Source organism: Neovison vison, chromosome 9 (genome assembly GCF_020171115.1).
Source record: "Neovison vison isolate M4711 chromosome 9, ASM_NN_V1, whole genome shotgun sequence".
Classification (NCBI taxonomy): domain Eukaryota; kingdom Metazoa; phylum Chordata; class Mammalia; order Carnivora; family Mustelidae; genus Neogale; species Neogale vison.
In genome coordinates this window covers 35,148,621-35,161,887 of record NC_058099.1, presented here as the reverse complement: position 1 = coordinate 35,161,887, position 13,267 = coordinate 35,148,621, and the positions used below count along the sequence as shown (strand labels likewise).

At 41.5% G+C, this 13,267-nt stretch overlaps 1 protein-coding gene across 3 annotated transcripts in view; it reads right to left on the bottom strand.

The window, feature by feature from the left end:
* The window catches only part of RNF38 (ring finger protein 38), a 144,487-nt gene that overhangs the window by 52,113 nt on the left and 79,107 nt on the right, over nucleotides 1-13,267 (bottom strand). The gene's annotated exons all lie outside the window — the stretch shown is intronic.

The following is a 13,267-nucleotide window of genomic DNA, read 5'->3' as shown; positions in this document are numbered from 1 at the left end:
CACAAGCTGCTGAACCGGATCCTGGGACGGACAGTGTATCCCAATTCGTACACATCTTCTCTCCCTTAAGTATGGCTTCTTGGCCGTGCCTCCCTCCTCCAAAACTAGGGAGTCTAACAGTAACTGACCTCACTCAGTTCAAAATGTACTATGTATTCATGTGGACCCAGAAGTGGAATTTTTATTGATGAAGAAGCTGATTAGTCGAAGGTGTCTAACAAGCAAGGAGGTCGGAACCCAACGTGTCCAACTCTAAGGCTTAATTAAACCTGACAGTTACTCAGACCGTGCTAAGGACTGGAAATGAGATGGGTACAAAGACCACAGCGGCATGCTGACTGTCCCAATCACATTCGAGATCAAAAAGGGAAGACAGACATACCATAAAAGCACAATAAATGCAAGGAAAAGACAGCTAAGTGGTATCTGAGGAAAGCTGGGCCAGCAAGGGGGCATTACGCAAAAAGTAGGCTTTATGCAGATAGGAAACTGATTGATGCCATCAAGGATGGTGATCATATTTTAGTGTAGACCAATCGGCAAAATACCCAGGTTCTACTTCGGCACTACTTAACTCAGTCTCCTTCCTGTTCTGGGCCTTAGCTGCCTGCAGTAGAAAATTAAGGAATCAGACTAAACTGATGTTCAAAGATCTTCTAAATACGCATGAATAACACTATATGGTAATTATTTGTGTACATTTGTCTCCTGTATTGATAAGACGGAGCACTGGCTCTCTTGTTTTGGCTTTGGAAGCCCAAGGTCCAAACCTACAGCCTGAAACACAACAGTAGGTGCTTAGCAACTCTGAAGCAAAGTTCCAACAATAAATCACAAGCTTTTACAATTCCTGGACATAGAGAAGTTAGAATGTTGTAACAGGTACCGATAAACACATTCCCTCCCCCAACCCTACACTCCCACTATGCAGTCCTTTTATCTAGCAGACCTTTCCTACCGAAGCACCCTGTCTTCCAAAGCAGCCAATTTGTAGATAATTACAACCAAATTATAAAGGTTTTTCTTTTTCCATGGACACAGTCATAAATCCCAACCATACTTTTAGATGCATCCAACGCAATCGGTTCCTAACTTGAGTCCCTTGTAATTCCCTAACTACTGCTGCAGATTCACCTAGCTTCCAGAAGAACCTCAGCTGCACAAGTTTTCTTATATAATGCAGACCACTATGAAACCACTTTTCTTGTACACCTGGGTATTAGCTATGTGATGAAAAGAGGAAAGGAAGAAAAAAATTGGGAATGGGAAGGGAAATTACCATCTGAGAGCCCTCCAATCAAAAGAGCCAGATTCATCAAGTGCTGAGTCTCAGCATCAAGAATCCAGTCCTGGGGCACCTGGGTGGCTCAGTGGGTTAAAGCCTCTGCCTTCGGCTCAGGTCATGATCTCAGGGTCCTGGGATCGAGTCCCACATCTGGCTCTCTGCTCAGCAGGAAGCCTGCTTCCTCCTCTCTCTCCCTCTGCTTGCCTCCCTGCCTACTTGTGATGTCTGTCAAATAAATAAAATCTTAAAAAAAACAAAAACAAAAATAAACAAAGAATCCAGTCCTTCAGGGTTTCCATCCTTAAGCTTAATGTGAATCCCCCTGGGCCTCAGCCAATCCTTTGTGAGGCAAACTCCATGAGAAAACTTCTCAAATGATTAAGATCTTAGCTACCTGGGCTCTTAGGGCTTAACCCAAGATGTCCCCCTAGATGCAAACAATAATCCCACAAGTCAAGGTTGGATAGTTTGAAATCTATACTGCCATTTCTTCTCAATTGATGTTCTTGTATCTGATGATCTGATGAGCTAGCATCTTGCTAATAAACACTCAAGCAGTGAAATAGGCTTTAAGCTGGGCCACTTTGACCACCCAATGTGGCAGGTGGTAAATTTTAACAGAATACTTGCTCAACCCCAGTCCACCTAAATTTTATTTGGTGTCTCTTCAAAAAAGTGCAAAGCCTTGTTGGAGTGGTGTCCGATAAAACTTTCTATGATAGAAATGGTCAGTATCGCCTGGGTGACTCAGTGGGTTAAGCCTCAGGGTCCTGGGATTGAGTCCCGCATTGGGCTCACTGCTCAGCAGGGAGCCTGCTTCCCTCTCTCTCTCTCTCTCTCCCCCCACCTCTCTGCCTACCTGTGATCTCTCTCTGTCAAATAAACAAATAAAATATTTAAAAAAAAAAAAAAGGAAGAAGAAGAAAGAAAGAAATGGTCAGTATCTGCACCATCTAAAAGGAGGCCACATGTGGCTACTGAGCACTCAAAATGAGGCTAGGGCATCTAATGAATTGACCAGATTAATTTAAATAGCTACATATGGGGGAACCTGGGTGGCTCAGTGGGTTAAATAGCTACATATGGTTAGGGACAGCACAACACTTGCAAAGTAATGGATTGTAGAAAGAGCTTTTTGAGACTTCTGACTCCAAGACTGCTCTTTAAAATCAATTTCCATTGGGCACCTGGGTGGCTCAGTGGTTGGGCCGCTGCCTTCGGCTCGGGTCATGATCTCAGGATACTGGGATCGAGCCCCACATCGGGTTCTCTGCTCATCGGGGAGCCTGCTTCCCTCTCTCTCTCTCTGCCTACTTGTGATCTCTCTCTCTCTCTCTGTCAAATAAATAAATAAAAATTAAAAAAAAAAATCAATTTCCACAACAGAAAAACTGAATGACTACTAAAAGCTTCCTCCTGAGGTACCCAAGTGATTTAAGTCCCCTTACTTCTAAAATAAAAATACACCAGGGGCGCCTGGGTGGCTCAGTGGGTTAAGCCGCTGCCTTCGGCTCAGGTCATGATCTCAGGGTCCTGGGATCGAGTCCCGCATCGGGCTCTCTGCTCAGCAGGGAGCCTGCTTCCTCCTCTCTCTCTCTCTCTGCCTGCCTCTCTGCCTACTGTGATCTCTCTCTGTCAAATAAATAAATAAAATCTCTAAAAAAAAAATAAAAATAAAATAAAATAAAAATACACCAAACACTGCTTACCAAATAGGAAAATATTAAAATTCCCTCAAATATGTCTGGTCGGGCGCCTGGGTGGCTCAGTGGGTTAAAGCCTCTGGCTTTGGTTCAGGTCATGATCTTGGGATCCTGGGATAGAGTCCCAAATCTGGCTCTCTACTCAGCAGGGAGCCTACGTCCCTTCCTCTCTCTCTGCCTACCTCTCTGCCTACTTGTGATCTCTGTCAAATAAATAAATTTAAACAAAAAACAAATATGTCTGGTCACTGGGATACCTACTTGGTGACCTACCATTCTAATACACAGGAATAACAGCTGAGGTTTTGGCTGGGTTGGGCTGGATCTTCGAGATGAATCTTTACATATTGATCTTCAATGTATGAGCAAGATGCATCCTTCTAATTATCTGCATCATCAACTTTTTTTTCAGTACTGCTGTACATTTTCTATACAAGTCTTGCTTTTTTTGTTGTTCTTTGCCTATTCAAGGTTTTATATATAATTACCAATTCTAGAAATTCTATACATGTATATTGTGTAATTATATAGCCATAATATAATTATATGTAATTATTAATTCTAATAGTTTATCTTAATCTTTTTGAATTTTCCATACATAAAATCCTGCTGGCAGATAATAATGACCACTCAATTTCTTTCTTTCCAACACATTTTTCCTTTTGTCTTGTCTTACTGCATTGGCTAGGACTTCTAGCACAATTCTAAACAGAAACAATGAGACATGCGCTTTTGTCTTATTCCCAAACCAGAAAACTTCCAACATTTCACCATTAAGTATAATGTTTGCAATAGTTTTTTGGGTTGTTTTTTTTTTTTTTTGCGGATTCCTTTAGCAATTATAAGAGTTGTCTTTTATTTCTAAATTATCAAAAGTTTATCATAAAGGAATATTTAACTTTATCAAATTTTCCTGCATCTTAGAGATAATCAAATAATTTTTCTGTTAATATGTGAATTACATTGACTGGTTTTGGATGTTAAGGAAATTTTGAATTCCTAATAAAGTCCTGTTTTCTTTTATTATCTTTATTATATATTGTTGGATTTGGTTTGCTAACATGTTGGTTAGGATTTTTACATCTGTGTTCTTGAATGAGAATAGTGGTTATTTTCCATTTTTATAATGTTTTTGTCAAGTTTTGTTACAAAGATTAGCCAGCCTTAGAAATGAATCAGGGAGTGTTCTTTTTCTCTCTAGAATAGTTTCTGCATGAATGGTGTTATGCCTTCTTTTAAAATTTGGCAAAATTTGCTGGTTAGCCAACTGAACTTAGAATTAAGTGTCTTTCCCTTACTTTTTAAAGATTTTATTTTATTTAAGATTTTTATTTATTTATTTGGCGGGGGGAGAGCAGGCTCCCTGCTGAGCAGAGAACGCGATGTGGGGCTCCATCTCAGGACCCCAAGATCATGACCTGAGCCAAAGGCAGAGGCTTAATGCACTGAGCCACCCAGGTGCCCCTAAAGATTTTAAGTAATCACTATACCTGCTGTGGGGCTCAAACTCACAACTCGGAGATCAAGAGTCTCATGCTCCACCAACTGAGCCAGCCAGGTGCCTGACTTTTCCTTATTTTTAACAAAGGAAAAACAACTATAACATTAGGATAGACTTAAGAAAGATTTCATACTGAAAGTCACAATCTGCTTCTAGAAAATTAACTTCCAATCTTGTGAATTTGAAGAGTTCGACTGCTGGAAATCCATTTTTGAGCACATTGCATAAACAATAAGCACAAATAAATTTTACTTAAGAGGTAGTTAAATAGTCTACCAAATAGGAAACACAAAATTTGGTGTGGTGCTCAATTTTGCACTTCGTTCTTTTCTTTTTTTTTTTTTTAAAGATTTTTTTTTTTATTATTATTTATCAGAGGGGTGGGGGGAGAGAGCGAGCACAGGCAGACAGAATGGCAGGCAGAGGCAGAGGGAGAAGCAGGCTCCCCGCAGAGCAAGGAGCCCGATGTGGGACTCGATCCCAGGATGCTGGGATCATGACCTGAGCCGAAGGCAGCTGCTTAACCAACTGAGCCACCCAGGCGTCCCTCAATTTTGCATTTCTAATACATCACAAACTATCTAAACATAATGATTATCTGAAGGACCTTTATACAAGAGAAGTGACTCAGGCTATAGGTTTTCTTGTTCCTTTACATACTTCTATCACAACTCCTTACAGTATTTACTTAATGTCTGTTTTCCCCATTAAACTGTAAGCCCCTCAAGAGCAGGTCCCATCTTTCATTTGTTATCACTGATATCCGCAGTGGAAGAATACTGTCTGGTAGAGGATACACAAAAAAGAAAGGAGAGGCATTTCTTATTTTAAAATGCTGTAACACACGACTGAAGAGCTGCAGATAAAGAATCAGTTGTCCAGATGCTGAAGAACCACACACACAGAGGGGGAAAAAAAATGCTATATACTTTTGGGACCTGCCAAAAAAGGTGCTGGGTAGGGAATGGCCTTCCTGCTGGGAGTCCATGACCTTTATAATGAAAAGGCAGTTTCCCACTGTTAACACTGTCAGGAATAGGGCTGTGCTGTCATCATATCCAATGCCAAGTCTCCTGACCGTAATGTTACTCCAACCCCAACCAACACTGCTGAGTTAGTGGCCTGTATTCTGTGTTCTAACATAGCATTAATCACCTTGCCATGTAAATATGTATTTACTTGAGTCTTTTGCCCATTAGATAGTGAACTCCCTGGTGCCACGGACTAAGTCTCACTGATGCTGGCAAGAGTTCTAGTACATGGCAAGCACTCAATAGTTCAATTAATGATACGTGACATTTCATAGCAGTGGTATACCCAATGTTTTTCTCAACAGACATATTCCCAGGAAAAAATGAGATACACAAGTAGAACTGGTAGTAAAGAAGGAATGAGGAGACAAAGAAATTTCAAAATTTCCTAAAGCTAGCTCTGCTCACCCTCCTCCCTCACAGTTTCCATCTTTCCACTAAAACCAGCTAAAAGGATCTAATAAGATGAAGCTACATAGTGGAAAGGTGTAGTGGCCAACCACTTTTCAGGCTACACATTATCTATATTCACAAACAGATGTGATCTAATGCAAAACATCAGCATAAGCACTTTTTACCCATTAAGTGTTACCACCTGTCAGACTGAAAAGATTAATAATCAGCAGCTGTCAAAGACCAGAAAGAGCGTGCCTGGGTGGCTCAATGGGTTAAAGCCTCTGCCTTCGGCTCAGGTCATGATCTCAGGGTCCTGGGATCGAGTTCTGCATCGGGCTCTCTGCTTGGCAGGGAGCCTGCTTCCTCCTCTCTCTCTCTGCCTGCCTCTCTGCCTACTTGTGATCTCTCTCTGTCAAATAAATAAAATCTTTAAAAAAAAAAAAAAAAAAGAGGACCAGAAAGAGGTAGCAAAGGCGCACCCATACCCACATCTACTGAAAGCCTCCCCCAATATAGCCAGTTTTGGGATGGAGGAGTGGGCAGACTGCTGTTCCCACAGTATACATAAGATACACCAGGGACTGAACAGTTCTTAGTGCAGTGAAGGTGCAGCTCTTAGTGACAGTTCTTTAGGCAGTGAAGGCGGGAAGGGGCTAAAAAGCAGAATGAGGTGAAAGGCCATCAGTGAGGAAAGAGTTCAAGACAGATGAGTAAATAAACCTGAGTGCCCAAGATAAGCCGAGTCAGAAATAAGACAAACAGAGACTGAGATCAAGCCAGAAATGGAGAGGCAAGGGTGCAGACAAAGTAGGCACCGCACATTATAGCATATTCAATCTCTGGAGCAGTGTAAACGAGAAAGAGCAGACTCGGAGCATGACCTGCCTTAATGTACACCCTCTGAAACAGAGAGCTTAAAGGCATCTTGCTCATTCTGTTCTGGCAAATAGGGCGCATCTTGGGAGCAATTGGAATTGCTATAACTCTCATTCGAAATTGATCCAGCAGCTCAATCTCAGGGCATATCATAGCCTAATTACTATAGTTTTTAAAAATCCACTGGACAGGGGCGCCTGGGTGGCTCAGTGGTTTAGGCCTCTGCCTTCGCCTCGGGTCATGATCTCAGGGTCCTGGGATCGAGCCCCACATCGGGCTCTCTGCTTAGCAGGGAGCCTGCTTCCCCCTCTCTCTCTGCCTGCCTCTCTGCCTACTTGTGATCTCTCTCTGTCTATCAAATAAATAAATAAAAATCTTTTTAAAAAAATAAATAAATAATAAATAAATAAAAATTAATTAATTAATTAAAAATGAATAAATAAATAAATAAATATCCATTGGACAGACCCAGGCAATGAAAAGAGTTAACCACACACATATCTAATAAAGCTTGTTATTTCACTGTTAGGGATCAACCATTTATTTTTGACATAAAGTATTAAATTTAAGGGGTTTTTTCAGTGTTTTGGTAATATTCTGATGAATATTCTCATACATATATACAGTTTGGCCTGCATTTGAAAAAACATCCACAAGGGCGCCTGGGAGGCTCAGCATCTGCCTTTGGCTCAGGTCACGATCCCAGGGCCCTGGGATCCAGTCCCACCATAAGGCTCCTTGCTCAGCGGAGAGTCTGCTTCTCCCTCACTCTCTCCCTCTGTGCTCTCTCTCTCTCAAATAAAGAAATAAATCTTTAAAAAAGAAAATGTGTTCATAAAGGTAATTTTTTTTTAAAGGATTTTCTTACTTACATATTCAACAGAGACAGACAGTGAGAGAGGGAACACATGCAGGGGGAGTGAGTGAGAGAGAAGCCAGCTTCCTGCTGAGGCGGGGCTTGATTTCAGGGTCTTGGGATCATGACCTGAGTTCAAGGCAGACTTAACGACTGAGCCACCTAGGCGTCCCAATAAAGGTAAATTTCTAACAGTGCAATTGCTGTTTAAAAGGGCCTTTGTTTTTTAATTTCGAGAAATGCTACTGAATTGCCTTCTAAAAAGCTGTGCCAAGTTTTACTCCAACAGTAAATGATAGGAGTCAACTCTGAAGAGGAAACAGAAGTGTTTATGGGCATCCCCTGAGGAAAGACAGGCTAACTCATTCTCTGCAGTAGGCCAAGGACTAGGGCAAGAAGACCTGAAAACAAAACTTGGGCCAGGATACTCAGAGAACAGTCATATTTCATAACCAGCTTTAAATTCTCTTTGTTTTAATTCCCTATTAAAACCCTGACCCTTTACTATGGTCTTATTAAATGCAACAGCCTAGGAAGTGAGCCCAAACTGGAGACAAAGTGACAATAGTAAGAGTAACAGCACTTAGAAAAGGTGGTGACCACTAGGTCCTGATACAAAGGGCTAGCTAGGAGGGCAAGCAGCCACCAGAAAAGATACCTACGGCGTCCCAGGAACACCTGGAGAGGAAGGTCCGCTAAAGCTGGTCACCTGCAGCTAAAAGTAACAAGGACTCAAATCATTAAGAATTAGACACTGAAGTAAAATATGACCCCAAAAGCCAGTAAACATGGACCATACTTATGTTAAGTGCTTCAAGAAAATAAATAAATCATAATATAGGCACTGGCTGAGAAATAGAAAAGCACAGACAACTAGCACCTTCACTTTGGTCAAGATGAAAGGAACATGAGAATGTTCTCTAAACAGATCAAAACACAAGGTTATCTTGTACCTTTCACCATGTTTAATGGAAAACAGAATTTCCCGCAGGGAATGCTGGTGGAGCTCATGTGACTGCATAGTTGATACCCTGCATGGATGATGCCCCCCGGCTACTGAATTCTACCCTGCATTCATGAAATGTGACCAGCTCACTGAAAATGCCAGTGTCCTCCTGGTAGCATCCATTGATGACATACACTGAAGACACCAACTAACCAGGGTAGTTTTGCACAGGCATTGCGATACATGGCACATCTCTGCAAACCCTGTACCCTCTGGCCCAAGCCACATTCAAGAGGCCTTTTCCTCACTTCACGTTAAAGAAGAAAGTGCGTTACCTGAGCAGATTCACACGAAACAGAAGTGAGCACCTTAAATAAAAACCCTTAAAGCAGGACAACCTTCATAGAGCAAATATAAAATTTAAGCTCCCCCAGAAGTTTACTTCTCTCTCCTCTGCTTACTTGTTCCTGTTATGACGGTGTTTTATAAAAACAAATTAAATTTAGCAGGCAATGACATATCCAAAGTCAAGATAAGAATGCCACATAACAATAATCTCAAATACCTATCGTTACAATGTATTTTTAATCACCTCAGATATTCCACAGTATGGTAAAGTACTTTTTGCACAGTAAGGCAGAGAGAATCTCTTTAAAAACACAGTGCATCACATAATATCATATAGCTCAGAAAGCATAATACAAAATTCTAAAACTTTAGGAAAATGTAGGGAAATATCTGAAGATATTCTGGAGACAGATTTCCCAAAAGTCTATGCAATAAAATACATTTCAAAGGACTATACCAAAAGACTTGTTCCCAAAATAATTTTAAATTTCTGAATGGGGAAAACACTTCATTAAAAATTAAAAGCTCGGGGGGCGCCTGGGTGGCTCAGTGCGTTAAAGCCTCTGCCTTCAGCTCAGGTCGTGATCCCAGGGTCCTGGGATCGCCCCCATCAGGCTCTCTGCTCAGCTCAGCGGGGAGCCTGCTTCCTTCTCTCTCTGTCTCTGCCTGCCTCTCTGCCCACTTGTCTGTCAAATAAATAAATAAAATCTTTTTTTAAAAAAATTAAAAGCTTAGAAATTTTTGCGAATGACAGATGATTAATGTTCCTATACAAAGTGATAGGAAAACAGGAATATCCCAAAAGAAGAGAAAATTATGTGAAAGACAAATTTTTTAAAAAGCAGTAAGTGACTAAGGAACAAATGAACATATAAAGAGTTCTACAATCTCAGTGGTAATCACAGAAATACTCATTAAAACAATTAGAAAGCATTTTTCAACAATCATTCACAAAGTAACTTGACATTATGGATGCTTTCAATGTGAAAAGGAAGTGAGACAAGCATACTCATATGGAAGCATAAACTGATGCATATGTGTGAAAAATATACCAAAAAAGACAAAGGCTGAAAAAATTGCTCGAATCCTTTGATTCAATTCTACTCTAGTAATCCAGGCTCAAGAAATACATCATTCAAAATTTATTACATAGCTACAATAATCAAAACACTATGGTACCAGTGTAAGGATAGATACATAGGTCAATTGAACAGAAGAGAGAGCCCAGAAATAAATCCCTCCATACATGCTCAAGCCTCAAAGGGTCAAAAGGGTCCCAAGACAATTCAATGGGAAAAGAATACTCTTTTCAGCAATGGTGTTGGGAAAACTAGATACCCAAATGCAAAATCAACTCTTACCATACCCTATTACACAAAAATTAACTCAAATAAGTGAAGGATCCAAACTTAAGAACTGAAAACTATAGAACTTCAAAGGTAAAAACATACGGGAAAACCTTCATGAGATTGTGTTTGGCAATCATTTCTTGGCTATGACATCAAAGCACAGGCAGTAAGAGAAAAAGATGAGCACCCAAGGAGGGAAAAGGGTAGAGGGAGAGAACCCCCAGTCAACTCCGCTGAGAGGGAGCCCGAAGCTGTACTCAATCCATAACCCATGAGATCATTACCTGAGCCGAAACCAAGAGTCAGATGCTTAACTGACTGAACTACACAGGCAACCCCCAAAATGAGAACTTTTGTGCAAAGGACACAACCAATAGAGTAAAAAGGCAACCTCTAAAATGGGAGAAAGTATTTGCAAATCATCTGTCTGATAAGGGGTTATATAGAGAATACATAAAGAACTCCTACAATCAAACAAAAACCAATCTCTCTGATATGAGGAATTTGAGAGGCAAGATGGGGGGGCTGGGGTGTAGGGAAGGAAAAAATGAAACAAGATGGGATCGGGAAGGAGACAAACCATAAGACTCTTAATCTAACAAAACAAACTGAGGGTTGCTGGGGGGTGGGGGGGGAGGGAGAGGATGGTTGGGTTATGGACTCTGGGGAGGGTATGTGTTCCAGTGAGTGCTGTGAAATGTGTAAGCCTGACCATTCACAGACCTGTACCCCGGGGGAAATAATACATTATATGTTAATAAAAATAATTAATTTTTAAAAACTCATTTTAAAATGGGCAAAGGGTGAGGTCCTTTGGTGCCTTAGTCGGTTGAGCATCTGACTCTGTCTGAGGTCATGCGAGCCCGGCACTGGGCTCCACACTGAGCATGGAGCCTGCTTAAAATTCTCTCTCCCTCTGTCTCCCCAACCCCCACAACTTGCTTGTGTACTCTCTCTGAAGAGGGGGAGGGGGCAGGCAAAGATCTTGAACAGACATTTCTCCAAAGAAGATAAATGACCAATAAGCACATGAAAAGATGCTCAGCATCACTAATCAGTAGGACAAGGCAAATCAAAACCACAATGATGTATGACCTCACACCCAATAGGATGGCTACTATTAAACACAGTAACAACAGAAAATAACAAGTGTTGGCAAGGATGTGAAATGTAAACTGGTGCAGCCACTTTGGAAAACAGTATAGCAGTTCCTCAAAACTCTAAAAATATAAATGATGCAGCAATTCCGCTTCTGGGTATATACCCAAAAGAATTGAAAGCAGAGCTTCTAAGAGAGATTTGTGCACCTATGTTCCTAGTAGCATTATTCACAAAAGCCAAAATGTGGAAGCAACCCAAGTGTCCATTCACAGATGAAAGAATAGATAAAATGTGCTGCATACGTACAATGGAATGTTACTCAGCCTTTAAAAGTAAAGAAATTCCAGGGCGCCTTGGTGGCTCAGTGGGTTAAAGCCTCTGCCTTCGGCTCAGGTCATGATCCCGGGGTCCTGGGATCAAGCCCCGCACCAGGCTCTCTGCCAGCGGGGAGCCTGCTTCCTCCTTTCTCTCTGCCTGCCTCTCTGCCTACTTGTGATCTCTGTCAAATAAATAAATAAATAAATTCCAACATTCATGCAACAACAAGAAGGAACCTTGACAACACTAAGTGAAATAAGCCAGTCACAAAAAGACAAATATGGGGCACCTGGGTGGCTCAGTCCGAAGAGCATCGTACTCTTGGTTGCAGCTCCGGCAATGATCTCCCAATTGTGAGGGGAGTCTGCTTGAGATTCTCTCCCTTTAACCCCTCCCCCTGCGCATGCTCCAGCGCTCTCTCAAATGAATAAATCTTAAAACAGAAATACAGGGGTGCCTGGGTGGCTCAGTGGGTTAAAGCCTCTGCCTTCAGCTCAGGTCATGATCCCAGGATCCTGGGATCGAGCCCCACATCGGGCTCTCTGCTCAGCAGGGAGCCTGCTTCCTCCTCTCTCTCTCTCTGCCTGCCACTCTGCCTACTTGTGATCTCTGTCTGTCAAATAAATAAATAAAATCTTTAAAAAAAAAAAACAAAACAAAAAACAGAAATACAAATATTTTATGACTCCATTTATATGAAGTACATAGGGCACCCAAATTCATAGACAGAAAGGACAATGGTAGTTGCCAGGGGCTGTGCAGGAGAAAACAAGGGGTTACTATTTAATTGATACAGAGTGTCCATTTACAAGATAAGAGAGCTCTGGAGATTGGCTGCACAACAATGTAAATGTACTTAACACTACTGAACTGTATCAGACCTAATATGATTAAGATGGTGAATTCTAGATGTATTTTTACCACACTTAGAAAAAAAATCTCATCACAGCAGCAAAAGGAATGTTTAAAAATAAAAACCAGACCATGTCATTCCTTCGCTTAAAACCTTCCAAAGGCTTCATGTAAACAGGCAGAACAAAAACTAAACCTTCCCTGGCTTACCAAATTTTCTACATGACCTGTCCTGTGCCTATCTCTTTAGCCTCATCTCATACCACTTCTACCCTCATTAACCTTGCTGGTACACATCAGCCTTCCTTCTGTTTGGACATCTTTCTAGCCCCAGGGCCTTCGCCCCAGGGCTTTCCTCTCCCTAGGATGTTCCCCTCATGACCCAAATTTTTGCAACTTGTTCCTTCCTATTATTCAGACCTTAGCTTAAGTGTTGCCTTCTTCTTCTTCTTTATTTTAATTTGAGAGAGAGAGAGAGAGAGAACCCACACACACAAGTAAGGTGGAGGGGGAGAGGGAAAAGCAGACTCCCTGCTGAGCAGGGAGCCCAACCAGAGCTCTATCCCAGGACCCTAAGATCATGACCTGAGCTGAAGGCAGATACTTAACCAACTGAGCCACCAGGTGCCCCAAGTGTCACCTTCTTAAAGACCTTCACTAACACCCAGAGTAGCCAACTGGCCAATTAATTGTTCAGCACTTAAG